This window comes from Lynx rufus, unplaced genomic scaffold (assembly GCF_022079265.1).
Source record: "Lynx rufus isolate CCGP_SWC_20201006 ecotype Redwood Valley unplaced genomic scaffold, mLynRuf1.p SCAF_8, whole genome shotgun sequence".
Classification (NCBI taxonomy): Eukaryota; Metazoa; Chordata; class Mammalia; order Carnivora; family Felidae; genus Lynx; species Lynx rufus.
The window spans coordinates 76,500,414-76,514,526 of record NW_025814896.1 but is presented as its reverse complement, the minus strand read 5'-3'; the positions used below and the strand labels follow the sequence as shown (position 1 = coordinate 76,514,526).

The window sequence follows — 14,113 nt, the reverse complement described above, 5'->3', positions numbered from 1 at the left end:
CAAGATGATCCACTGGCTCTGGGGAAATACCATAACTTCTCTATGTGTGTATATGTATATATTTATTTAAGCTCATTATTTTTAATTTATTTATTTTTGAACTTAATATACATAGCATAAGGGGCACCTGAGTGGCTCAGTTGGTTAAGTGTCCAACTTCAGCTCAGGTCATGATCTTATGGTTCGTGAGTCCAAGCCCTGTGTTCGAGCTCTGTGCTGACAGCTCAGAGCCTGGAGCCCGCTTCTGATTCTGTGTCTCCCTCTTTCTTTCCGCTCCTTCCCCACTCATGCTCTGTTTCTCAAAAATAAATAAACATCAAATATAGATAGATAGCATAAGTATATAAATTGAGAAACTAAAACTTTATTTTCCCGTTAGCAAGCCTTTTTATTGTTGTGTGTGTGTGTATGCGTGTGTTTAAATTGAAGGGCCCTTACTGGTCCTGCTTCCATGAGTGGCAGCAGCCAGGGGGAAAAAGGGAGGGGAACCAGGCAGCCCAAGGAAGGAGTCATCTCCACAACATTCCATTTATATACAGAACGAAACAGACAAGCACAGAGCCACTATTGCAGGTAGAAGTTGGCAGCATGGGAAAGGGGAGGAACAAGTGGAGAGTTGGGGTATCATTAAAAAATGTATACCCCCCCAAAAAAAACTGAGGTGCCTGGGGGCAACTGGTCTACTTTAACCCAAGAGGAATCAGAAGATCAAAAGCAGTTTGGGAAGCCCAGAACTGTCAGGGAAGGAGGCAAGAGGTGGGGGCTGTTTGGCAACTGGGGTGAAGGGACTGCTCTCCCCCTGCTGGGATTCCACCAACCCCTCCAGTCTGGCAGGAAGAGGAAGGCTTACAATCCCCAGAAGGTAGGTCTGGGGCTGCCAGATGCTCTCGGCAGGAGGCCAGAGGGGTCTCACAAAGGTGTGCCCTCCAGGGAGATGATGGCACTGCCCCCCTTCCCTTCAGCTACTCTGCCAGGGTACAGTGGTCCTTGACCTCGTTGTAGCAGTTTGGTTGTAATTCGTGCTTGACCCCTGTAAGCTTCTTGATGGTGTCCTTAGAGCTGGCATAGATCACTGTGCTTTTAAGGGGTTCAGACTCAGGTGCCCAGAAGATAAACAGCAGGTCCTCCTTCTTGTTCTCCTTGGTTTCCTAGGTTATATCATAGTGGGCATAGTGGCAATACTTATCTGGAGCATCTGCACAAAGGTGACATAGGGTTCGTCTTCTACAGTTTGGCCCAGATCACCTACCAGAATCTCCTTGCCCTTCTTCAGGATGATATTCTTGTCCTCATTCAGGCAGAAGAACATCAGCACCTTGCACTTCTTCACCTCCTCTGGGGTTGATGACTTACGTGCTTTCGTGTCATCAAACGCTTTGATGATGCCATCAGAGATGGCCACACCAGAGGCCATATTTCCAGATATGAAAGGTGAGGCAGAGCAAGGAGAGACAGAAAGATGAGAGCTATTGCAGCTGCAGCCTTGATCCAACTGACGAAACCAAATCTTCAAATTCAAATTTTAAGTGGTCTTTAACATGGAATATGTTTATGTCTTTAGCTCATATGTAGATGTTTTTGTATTTCATTTGGGCACTTGCATAATATGGCAGTGGTCATACTGTGAATGAGGGTTTGGAGACTTTCATGACTGTCTTGGTTATACCACTAGTTGGTGTGTCCGTAAGTGTGTAATTTAATCTTTAAGATTCTTTGTCTTATCTCTTCCTCCTGAATTCCTTCTTTTCTTACATAATAAGCAATTATGGAAAGATCACCGTGTGCCAGTAACTTTTGTAAGCAATGTATTAATCCATTAGATACTTACAACAACCTTATGAAGGAGGTACTATAATCACCCTCTCAAAGAGGATGTGCTACTTAAGAAAGCTGGGAGGAGGTTTGACAAAACAAGTTTCATGGGCACTGAGAATAGAGTGGAGAGGAGTAGGTGGCCATGGGAGACATTCTTTGGACCATCTAGATGATTCATGAGACTGATGACTGCTGGTTGCTTGCTCCTAACTTCCTGACCTTTAACTCCAGAGGTTTCCAAAGCAAAACTTCTGCTGAAAGTTTTGATTTGGCATTTGATGGAGGAATGAATGTAATACCACTAACAGCTATGCTTATAGAGGAGACTTCTTGAGAGCAGAACAATTAGACATGGAGGTTTTATACTGTGAGTTTAGATTTGCAGGCCTTACACGAAGCTCAAGTCCTGCCATTGTCTTGCCCAATCACATGTCAGCCCCATCTATTGCAAATTTTAGAGAATAATATGTCAACTTTGTAAATAAAAAGAAATAGCAAGTTTGCGTAGAGTTTAAATCACACTGAACACTTTGCAATAAGTCTCAACAAGTAACGATACTACTTTGCCACATGTCGTCTCCTTGACCTGCCAAGGTATATAAAGCTTGTAGAAATAATAACGAACAAAGACAGGCTGGGTAAGTGGGTGGTTGGAACATCAGCTCTTCAGAGCTCTTTCTAGCCTTGGTGTTGAGTCATTTGAGGCAGACACTGGGTCAGATTCTTGGCTCTTGTGTGCCTGTTTGTCCCTTGGAATAAGGGGAAGAAAGGCCGTACTTGGCATCCAGACAAGGTTCATGAAGTGCTTTAAGAGCCTATTTTGAAAGGCTGTAACGTCAAACAGAAGTGGATAACATTCTATGTTTACTGATGGCATGAACAAGAAGCACAGGTGATTGGACTGAAAACATCTCTGAATAAGAGTGTTTTCAGAATTGGGGAATGATTGACAGAGGCCCAGAAGGCTGAGATGTTGTACACCTTGGCCCTGGCCATTGTCACTTGGCATGTAAGGGTTAGCATTAGAGCTGGCCTTAAATCCTCATGGTCTTGGAGGTGTAGGAGAGGGAGGGCAAGCAGAGAGAGAGAGAGAGAGCTCCTTCTCCACTTTTGGGACCCTATGACATGCCACTGAAGTAACTGACACCTTGAGACTCTTAATACAAATTTAGATAATGCAGTGCTTTGGGGGAGATGATGAAATGAAAACACCAACGAAATAAAGGGTCTTCGTTTACTTTCCCTTTTCCTGGTATATGGCTAAACAGGTTAAACACCTGTGAGAAGAGGGTGCTTCAGGGACACCCTCATACTCAAATTGTTCATGGGTGTCTTGGAGATTGCACTCCTGTCCTTGTGCAGTGATTAGTTGCCTCTTCATCACTGGTGAGGCTGGCAGTGAGGAGCAAGGCCTTCACCTGCAGGTGTTGCCATGGCAAAGGACACTTGGAATAGATTCAGGCAACATTAAAAGGCAAAAGTGAAAATGAGAGTAGAGAGAAAATAGAAGCTTGATTTAAGGAGCATTTGAGTGGATCCAATCGCCTCCCTCACGATAGCCATGGCCAAGCTCCAGATCACCCCTCCTCTTTCCTCCTGACTTCTGAGCTTCTCAGAGTCCTGGTAATCTGGTGCATAAGCTGACTTTGTTTAAAACTTAATTTTTTTTTAAATACAGCAAGATTTCTTTTTAACACACTGTAAAAATTATTCTGCTCCTAGGAGACATGGTTTGGTTTCTTAATCCAAACAGAATTAAGGAATTATGAAATGGGAATTGGTTTATTGACTCAATAAAACAATTTCTTTTTCCCTATTCAAAAATCAACTAGCAAAGTAGCTTGTTTTTTCTGCTATTCTGGATTTTTCTCTCATTACTATCTTCTCTACCATCTATGCAGTTTCTCAAAGAAGCCGTGCCACATTTTTCCCATGTCACAGGGACTTTGCCTCAACTTTCACTTGGTTTGAACGTTGAATTCACTTTTCTCTTTTTCTTCACTTCTATATTTTGTTCTATCATTCAGAATAACCTGGTGTCTTTCCTAAGCACCCCCAGATCTTGAAGATATTTATAGTCAGATTTTCTACAAGTTATTATCGTCAAAGTTAGACGACTACATCTCTCTCCGTATATTTTAGAAGCTTTCAGTTAAAGCCAATAACAGACTCCCTTTTTTCACTCTGGTTGGTAAGTTCATTTTATCTACATAGTCATGTTAATAATACTACTAATAACCATAATAACAATAACAATAATAATAATAATAATATGTGTTGACTGCATAACAAGTTGCATCGGTATCCTTGGGGGTGAGGCCCTGGGTATAGGTGCTGTGTCAGAACTCCCCAGGGGTGAGGAGTCATGTGCTAGAGGTGCATGGGATGACTGGGAAGGCAACGCCTGTTCCAAGGTATATATTTAATACATATTACTTTCCTAAATTTCTTATGATTTCTTTTTATAAAATTTTTTTAATGTTTTTTTATTTTTGAGAGAGACAGAGACAGAATGCAAGTGGGTTAGGGGTAGAGAGAGAGGGAGACACAGAATCCAAAGCAGGCTCCAGGCTCCGAGCTGTCAGCACAGAGCCCGACGTGGGGGTCGAACTCACAATCCACGAGTTCATGACCTGAGTCGAAGTCGGACGCTCAACCGACTGAGCCACCCAGGCGCCCCTCTTATGAGTTCTTACTAAGAGAGATGCACCATGCCTCTAGCTGCCCTTTCTGTAGCAGGGCAGAGAGAGAAAGGTGAGGCTCATCTAGGCCTTGGGAATGTTTGTGGGGGAGGAGGTTGGGACTGGGGACACCATCTGTGGGACTCTTCTTTGTGTTCCCTTCTGAATAGGTTGAGAAAGATCAACCCACTCTAAGGTACTATTTCTTCTAGGAAACAGTTTTAAAAATAGGATGATGTTTTTTAAAAATGTTTTATTTGAGAGAGAGAGAGAGAGAGAGAGAGAGAAAGAGAGCATGTGCATATGAGTGGGGCGAGGGGCAGAAAGAAAGGGAGAGAGAATCCCAAGCAGGCTCTGTGCTGTCAGTGCAGAGTCCATTATGGGGCTCAGTCTCATGAACCGTGAGATCATGACCTAAACCAAAATCAAGAGTTGGATACTTAACCCACTGAGCCAGCCAGGTGCCCCTCGGATGATGGTTATTGAAGTGTGAGGGCTTGCAGGTAACTCAGATGTGTACAGCGAGACTGCATTGTCACTAAGCACTTGGGCTGGACAGAACCATCTAGAAATTGGAGTTACCTGATGCTCTCTCGGAATTTTGATTTCATGTTATTTCTGTGTTCCCTGTGAAACTGAAGAGAATGTTTCTTTACAATGTATTTTCTCTTATATGATCTGAAGTGTGAATACCTTGCTTGGCCTTCATCTTAAAAGTCAGTTCAAGTAAACAAAGGACCTTCCTCAAGAAAGGGTTGTGGGAGGTTGCCCTGTGACATCTGTTCTGAGATAGAACCTGGAGAGGCCTCATAGGCCCCATGACAAGAAAATGTCATTTAAATGGACCAGGAGTGGAAAGGGCGGAAAGAGAAATGAAGAGGACCTGGCCATGAAATCTGTTTTTCCCACATCCAGAGGTTAACATAGTTCCTAAGTTTGCTATGTGTGAAGAAAACAGTCCTCAAAGTGAGTACTAATACTACCATTATTTGACATTTGAAGGTCAGCATGGCAAAATTTGCCAACCCATTTTTCTATATATGTTGTCTGCCTAGACAAAGTTGCATACAAAGATCGTCACAGATTTTCTGAATATTCTAATCAGAGTTTGATCTGGTTGTACTGTCTAACCTACCTTCGATATGTCAACGCATAATGGGTGAAGCTGAGGCATGAGAGTGATTCGTGTCCACCGAGCACCTCCTTTAGCCTGCATTCACACTATCTTACAGTAAGGCCCAGAAGTTCTTTGATGGGACGAAAAGAATTAATGCCAAAGTTGAATGAGTTACAGCCGCTACCACCTAATTAAAATGATTTTGTGCCAGTTGCTTTTGTTGGGCTGGATCCACACATAATATAATTTTAATCCTGTTTATATACACTCTTGGGATAGATTTGAGATTAGCATTGCCATTTAAGTGAGGTTAATCAAGCATACTGTATGCAGCTTTTGTTTCTCCATTGTATGTGAAAGGTGACCACTGCTGATAGGTTACCCAACTGGCCGCTTACTCTATTAACAAGAAAGAGGTGGTTTTCAGTGTCTGATCATTAACCCAGCCTCAGCCCCAGCGACACTTTCTGTCTAGTCCTTGGAATGGTGCAGCTGTTGTCAGTCACAGAGGAGAACTCTAGTTAGGAACCGCTTTGCTTTGGCTGTGGCTACATGCCTCCACACAAGGGGAGGGGGAGGTGAGGAAAAGAGAGAAAAAAAAATACAGCTCCCCTCAAAAGCAAACACCATTTTTTGTATGCCTGGCTCTGTTTATGTATATAAAATGGACATTATGGTGGAGTGAAAAAGACCCTCGTAAAAATCCTTCTTGAAAACTATTGTTGCTGACAGCCGTGACCTCTGTGAGTCTGCATGTTTACCCATAATTCATAATTAACAAAGACATTAGAACTGCCACAGGAGAATTCTGGGCTTTATTTCTTTCTAACTGGGCAGTACTAATGCTGGAAGTGCTCCCAAATCAGTGATTTAACATTTCAGGAAATCTTGGAGAGGCAGCAGAAGCCTCCTTATATAGCTCATACGCTGGGACTTTGGTGATACAGATACGGCCGAGATAATTATTCAGCTCTCGTTATTGCTGGAGCTCTGCACCTGATCCCCGAGCCATTAGAGCACTCTGCAGGTTATTACAACTATCAAACATCAAGGTCTCTTTTCTAGTCTCTTGACTATGTGGTTATCATTTTACTTCTTTTAAATCCCCCATCTGCATAGAAAGCCTCTGTGTTTTTTACCGAGATCTGCTCACAGCCTCCCCCCCACCCCTTTCTTTATTGCTCCCCAAATGGAGCCCTTTTCTTACCAGCACATTAGCATAAAAATATAAACCTCATGCTTCTCCAGTTGTATTGTTTTTATACCCTCTCTCTTGTTTGATTTCCTCTTTGAGGCTGTGTGCACCTACACTTTAATTTGGGCAGCAAATGAGTCAGTAGAAGAGAATTCTCTTGAGCTCAAGGAAACCACGATAATATAATTTCAGATGATGGGAACTGTCAGTGCCTGTGTTTAACCTTCTGCTTAGTTGAGGGCCTTTTTGACTTTATTGTATGTTTCTGCCTCTCTCTCTTCAGTGGCACCCCCAAATAGCAAATTAGAAGAGACTCTGATGACAGTTTGTAAAAAGGGGTTTGGTAGTGTGGACATATTTAATGACACTACGTTTTAATCTCCTCATTAGAAAGTGTACCCTTGGAATTTAACATGAAACGCTTCTCTGATGAAATGTATTTTCAGTTTTGGTCACTGAATCTAGTGGCGTAAGAAGTTTGTTTCTAATACTTTTCTAGACAGACTATAACATGATCGAAACCAGACAGCTCTGAATATGCCAGGCACTGTGTCAGCTATGATATATAAAGATAATACTATAAATTAAGAGTCTGAACAGTCCTCTGTGGATCGCATCTTAAGTGAAAACAAGTTGCTATTTCTGGATGTTTTGCACACCTCACTCCCCTTAGAAATCTTTATTTTGTGTGTGATCTCCACCAAACACCTGTAAAAAAGGCATCCCACCCTCTGCAGGCCTATCTGATGAAAAAGCTAACCCACAAGGGTGAGGGCAGTCACAGACAGTATGCTGGGGCTAAGAAACATATGGCTTCCTCACTTAATATTGCTGCACAGTCGTCCCACACCATATTCCCTTAAATGGGCATTAGCTCCGTAGCCAAATTAGCAGACTATAAAACAAATGAAAAGAGAGGCATTTTTTGGTGTTGGAAAAAAGAAAAACAAAACAAAACAAAACCATGAAATGTGACTTAACAGTGTCTATCCAGTGTGTGTGTGTGTGTGTGTGGTATGTTACATCTAAAAAAAAAAAGAAATACAGAGAGGTTTTAAAGATAGGTGGTGTTTTTATCATAAGTAGTGTAAGTTTGGTAATTACATGCTTTAATCTGTGCTTTGTTTCATCAGCCTATACAGAGAAACTGTCTGATTTTTCCGACTTAGGGAAAGATGGGTTCCTTTCAGGATCTCTCCCTGTCCCTTTCTGCTGAACCAACAAAGTTTTACATATTTAAAAATTATATTCTTCTCTTTTGTTAACTTACTGGTGCGTGTGTATTTTCTTCCTTAGGAGCTAAGAACATGGACTTTAATAGTGTGTGTGTGTGTGTGTGTGTGTGTGTGTGTGTGTAGTCATCGGGGGTTAAAGCACTATATATATATAAAGCACTACATATATATATATATATACATATATATATATATATATATATGTAGATTGACTATAAATGTAAATCAGTATGTCACATTTTTGTGAATTAAGCTTTCCCATAATCAATGACAGTGATAAGAATGCTTCAGTCAGGGAACTTTGTTATTACTATGGAATCATTTGAATACTGTCAGGGGCTCCCCATTTGTATGTACTTTTGTTTTTGCTACAATATGCAATTCTTTCTCCTTCATATACAATTATCCTTAATATTAGAGTTTTTGAGTTGAAATATTTCTTATTATGTAGTATGATCCTCTTATTTAATGAGAAGACAGACCCAGAGAAGCCAGATAACTTGCTGAAAGTCCTACAGTTTGCTAGTTTATGGCAGACTTTGGCTCTGATCTCTTGACCCTCATCCTCTTTCTATAATACATTGCCACTTCCAATAATTATATAATTATTGATATCCTCAAAGCAAGGAAAAGCACTTGTGAGTTTTCCTTCCAGAAGAAATGATGATTTGTTCTTAGCCATCCACTCTCTCATTGGTGAGAAAAATGCATAAATTTGCAAGATGGTGGGCCAGCAATATGGCAAAGGCCTTTTCTTTGTATGACAACCAACTGACCCCTAAATGAATTGAACCTATGACCCCCTTCCTCATTAGCTCCAAAAAAAAGCTAACTAGCCCAGAAACAATTGTTACAAGCAAGCTACAACACAAATCCACCATGTTATTCCTGTGGGATTAATTAGAGAGCTAAAACAATGCTTTATCTTTGAAAGACATACAAAATCATATTGTTATGTTCTTCTGGCTTGTGAACCTCTTGAAATTTTATGCAAAATTTTATGTAAGAGCTAATATACATTGCTCTGGGGAGAGGCCTCCAAATTTTCATAAGACTTTCACAATATATTTGTGTGATCCAAAATAGGTTAAAAAATTGTTCTATTTCATGCTCTAGTGATTTGTGCTGATGTCATCCCTGGTATTGGTACTCTACCAAAAACAAGAATTGCATTATGCTTTGCTAAACTGGAGGAATATATTATTTCTATTTTTTTCCGTGAGGAGAAAAGAAGGAATAGAAAGTAAATATACACATGTGGCCGTTATGATTAGCATAAATCAATAAAGACTAATTTGGGATATTATGACAATTTAGTTAATGCTAGTTTGAGTAGAGATGGATGTCACCCAAATCTTGAGTGCTGACTTTTGTACACAATGAAAAAAACAATGCACAGCTCTGAGTGTGAGGAATACGATGGTGGCATCCAGGGTAAGAGTAGAACAGATAAAACATAAAATACTTGAATTATTTGACAGCTTCTTTAACTTACTTAGATACTGTATAAGAAATAAATCATCCGTAGGACCTTTCTAGTCATCAGGGGGTTAAAGCACTATAAAGAAACTTGCATATGTACTTTGTTATCCAAGAGACAGATAGAGAGATGTCGTTCTACTGATATATTACATAAATCATGGTGCCAGCCAGAAAAACAACAGATGACCAATTTGTACAAAGCATTTTTTCCTTATGTTACATTTATTTAAAATACATTAAATCGTTGTGCTAAAATTGAGGCAGCTGGCAGTCCAGGCAACCTTATAAGATTTGTGTTTTCTGGAGCCAGGCCCATTCATTTAGAAAGGTGGAACCATTGGGCTAGTGTATTTGCTTAGTCATATGCCAAACCCTTGGGGAACATAGGTAGTCCAGAATTTACCATGCGTTCATTTTTTTTTGCTTTTTATCAGAAATCTCTTGACAAATGGAAATCAGATGGTTGATACCCCTTTAGTCCCAAGTGAAGTCACTAATTAATGGTAACAAGGCTCGACCCAAGGAAAAAGACTCATATGGCATGGAGTCTTAAAAATCTGGCCATTTTCCAGGGGCTTCTTCTCTCTTACTTCATGTTCCTTGACATTGATGTGATGCCTAGTTGACTTTAGGAATAAAAGTCAAGTCTGTGTTGATTTGGTTTATGTTAAGCTGATTTAAGCATGGGCCAAATTTGTGGAATTTTAGTGGTTATAATTGCATTTTTCCAGTCCATACCTTCATCCGATTCTTACTGAGGCTGATAATCCTCTCAACAAAGTAAGAGTCACTTGTTAGGGTTTGACATATACTCACTTAAACCAGCTTCTGATGTCTATTGTCAACCACATTCAAAACTAATATTGGATAAACCAGAGTCAGAGCAGAGAAGCCCATCACATGTCTTGCATTTCTACAGCTTCTTCAGGGCAGCTTAACCTCTAGAGATGTAGGGGTCTTAAAGGGCTATGGTAGTGTAAACACCTACATAAATTAGTCACTCAAATGTGAAGTTGTTGGTTTTAACAAATTTTCTTCCCTGTTGGTCAATAGTTAGAAAGGATGGAAGAGATTTCTTCAAGAAGTTGGATCTTAAAAATTGAAGTCACCAAAAGTGATAGGATTTTATTTGAGTTCAACAACTATTTTGTGTCATTACTGTATTCCCAACATGCTAGGAACATATTTGGTAAACTTTTAAGGACTTAAACAGACGTTTCCCACCCCCACCCCCCTTTAGGATACTGAATTAGAGCAAAAAATATAAAATGAAGTCTGTTCTCTCAGTTAATGAACATAATGGAGAGATTTGTATTTTGTGGAGACATGCAAACAATTAAAAGACAGTTGCAGACCTTCAAGTACACCCAGTGTATGTCAAAATATGATGTATACAGAGATGGCCATGACTGGTTAGAAAAAGCAGAGGTTATGAAGATCATTTACCTAAAGAAGGCATTATGGAAAGTCTCTATAAGGGAAACTAATAGAAGAGGTAGGAATTGAAATACATTCTAAACCATAGAGAAGATTTAGATGTGTAGGATTGGAGGAGCATTTAATGGTTTTGGCTGACATTGAGACCATACTGATAGGTTCATAGTACCACCATTAGGGTGAATATAAGGGAAGGGGAATATAAAGAATATAAGGGAAGTCTTATTTGTGAGTACTTTAAAAAAGTAAGTTAGTGGCATAGATCTATCTGTTGATCGATCGATCGAGTTTGAGTTCTTGAATTATTAAGAGTCATTTCCTTAAGCAAGGGGATTATATCTTTCTGCATCTTAACAAGATACAAAACTTTGAGCTATTTATGATAAAATCAATAATCTGCTTCCTATCTGGATACACCAAGCATGGTCAAGGATAACAGCAGAATATAAAGGTTCAGTGTTCAGACTTTGGGATCAGAAGGACTTGAACTTGAATCTTGGCTAGTTTACTTACATGCTGTGGTTAAGTTACTGAGACTCTTTGAGTCTCAGTTTCCTTAACTGTTAAATGGGTATGATAAATCACACTTCATACACTTTTGAAAAAATTAAATAATATATGCAAAGCACTTCAAACAATACCTGGAACACAGAAAGCCTATAATAAATTGCACCTTTTTGATATGGCACCCACATCTGACTTTCAGCTCTTTGGTTGTACCTATTATATTAGCTTGACTTTGGAACATAGGAGAGACATTTTCCTATCCCTTTCACATAAGAAATCAAATACTAGGCTTTAGGAAATAGAGCCTATTTAATTATTGACTGGGTCTTTGAGAAATAATTACTTAAAATGTAGAATAAGCCTTGCTCTGCACCTGATCCTATTGGAATCCGCCTATTTCACCTTCTCAGCAGGGACCAACTCAGTCTTACTGAACTGGCCATGATGTTCCAGAGCTCCTAGTTGATAAGTCCTCCACACTGGTTTGTGTGCATATTTGGTAGCTATTTTTTTCCATGACAAAAAAATATTTTAAGTTTATTCATTTATTTTAAGAGAGAGAGAAAGACAGTAGAGGAGGGGCAGAGAGAGAGGGAGAAAGAGAATCCCAAGCAGTCCCCATGCTGTCAGCATGCAGCACAACATGGGGCTCAACTCATGAACCTTGAGATCATGACCTGAGCCGAAATCAAGAGTCAGACACGCTTAACCAACTAAGTCACCCAGGTGACCCTCCCCAACAGTCTTAATATATGTTTTTTATTATGTGCAATCCATGTCCTAAATGCTAATTAGCTAAGCTGGAGATCAAATAATTCTCTTGGGTATAGACTATGCATATTTTTAGAAGTGCTCAAATAAAGATTTACAAAATAGGCTAAAACAGCTTCTCTCAGGTGGATTGAATACCTGCCTGAGAAATGGCCAGAATATTTACCTGATTGATTGTAACTGTTCTCAAAGATAAATCATAGATCTAAACTCTTTAAGTGTATATGGGGACTGAACCATTAGAGTCAATGAGGATTGAGTAGCTAAAATCTCATGCCATGCTTTAAAGGTGAAAAGCTTGACCAAAAAAAGAAAGCAAGAAAGCAAGCAAGCAAGCAAGCAGCAAAGGAAAGAAAGAAAGAAAGAAAGAAAGAAAGAAAGAAGAAAGGAAGAAAGATCACTGACTGTTTTAAGCTCTTCGGGTGGATAATGCAAACTGACACAAAAGCTAAATACAGTTTACAGATATTGAGAACTTACTGGTATTTAGGTAAGATAATGCAATACTGAGCTTTAAAAACAGTAGTCTACACGTATGTTTATTTGACAATCTGAAATGTTTCCAAGAAGCCATTAGGACCTTTTGGGTAGATAATACACAGACTGAAATTTGCAGTTATGTCCAAACATATCTTTAGAGGACGTGACATTCTCCAGTGGCGCTACCATTATAATGTAATATGTCAACTGTTGTTCATGCTCTAGATTTTTTTTTTGCACTCATTACCTCCCTATTTCGTTTTTGTGTTTTCTATTCATACTCTCCAAAGCAGAACTATTTGCTTTTCAAATGCATCTTACAAAAAAGGAGGCATGTTTATAGCTATGCTTAGGTGAAGACACTGGCTGAAAAAGCGAGGGATTTTGAGTTGGGAGCCAAAATATTCTGGCACTTCAACTGTACATCAGGGACTAGAATCCTAGACCTGCCCTTAATGTGCCTCACTGTGATAAGTTGTTGTGGCCAAAATGGGTAAACTCCCTCTCTGTTGTAGGAATATAGGCATGGGCTCTGTCGCAGAATTTAGGCTCTACTGCTGGGTGTGGGTATATTTGCATATCTTCTTGAGGCAGTGGTCTTCAAAACAGAAGGAGTCAGTCCTCAAGGCTCTGCTTTTCTTTGGAGACTTTGATGGAGGGGAGTTGTAGAAAAGGGGCAGAAAGCTGCAGGCATACGGCTGGTTTTATCCTTCCTTGAACCTTCTTCACTGCCTGTCTTTAGCATCTTCGCTTCATTGCCCACGTGTCACCTGTGCTTAGCCATGAGGTGATATATCCTCTTCCATTCCAAAAACATTGATCTAAGTCTCTCTCCTTCCATTTTTTAATAAATCTTAGTGAAGCAATATAACATTCCAGGTCAGTCCTGTAGTGCTGTTCTGGCCTCGCTGGAGTGGCTGCTGCAGAGCATGGAAACTTGCTGGCACAATATTGCAAAGTGACTCTGTGGGGGCTGGACGACTTCCAGCCAGCAATGAACCACGGCCAAGAAACGCCAATATGGATAATGCAAACAAGAGAGATTTGGGGCACATTTCGATTTAACCATCTGATTTAATTGACAGAATAAATGCACCTGTCAACGGGTAATATTCTTGTGATTAGTTTTGGCTGTGATGATGAGATGATATTAAAAGAATGTCAGAACAACCTGTCCTGGGACTCTTACAGGCAGTTTGAGTGAGGGAAGGTCAGTTTTTAGCTAGTTCAAAGAAGCAGGATTATCCTCTTGTAGTGTGATGGTATTTTATGGAGACAGTGAACATTTTATTTGACGTTTTCCCTCTGTGCTTAGCCTTCACCACAAATCAGACCAAGTAGGGGATAGAGGCACGCGGAAGTAATTGGCTTTTGAATCAGTCTCTATGGCTAC

At 40.1% G+C, this 14,113-nt stretch overlaps 1 pseudogene; it reads right to left on the bottom strand.

The window, feature by feature from the left end:
* Nucleotides 1-909: 909 nt before the first annotated feature.
* Nucleotides 910-1,414, bottom strand: LOC124503003 (cofilin-1-like; annotated as a pseudogene).
* Between the last annotated feature and the right edge of the window lie 12,699 nt (nucleotides 1,415-14,113).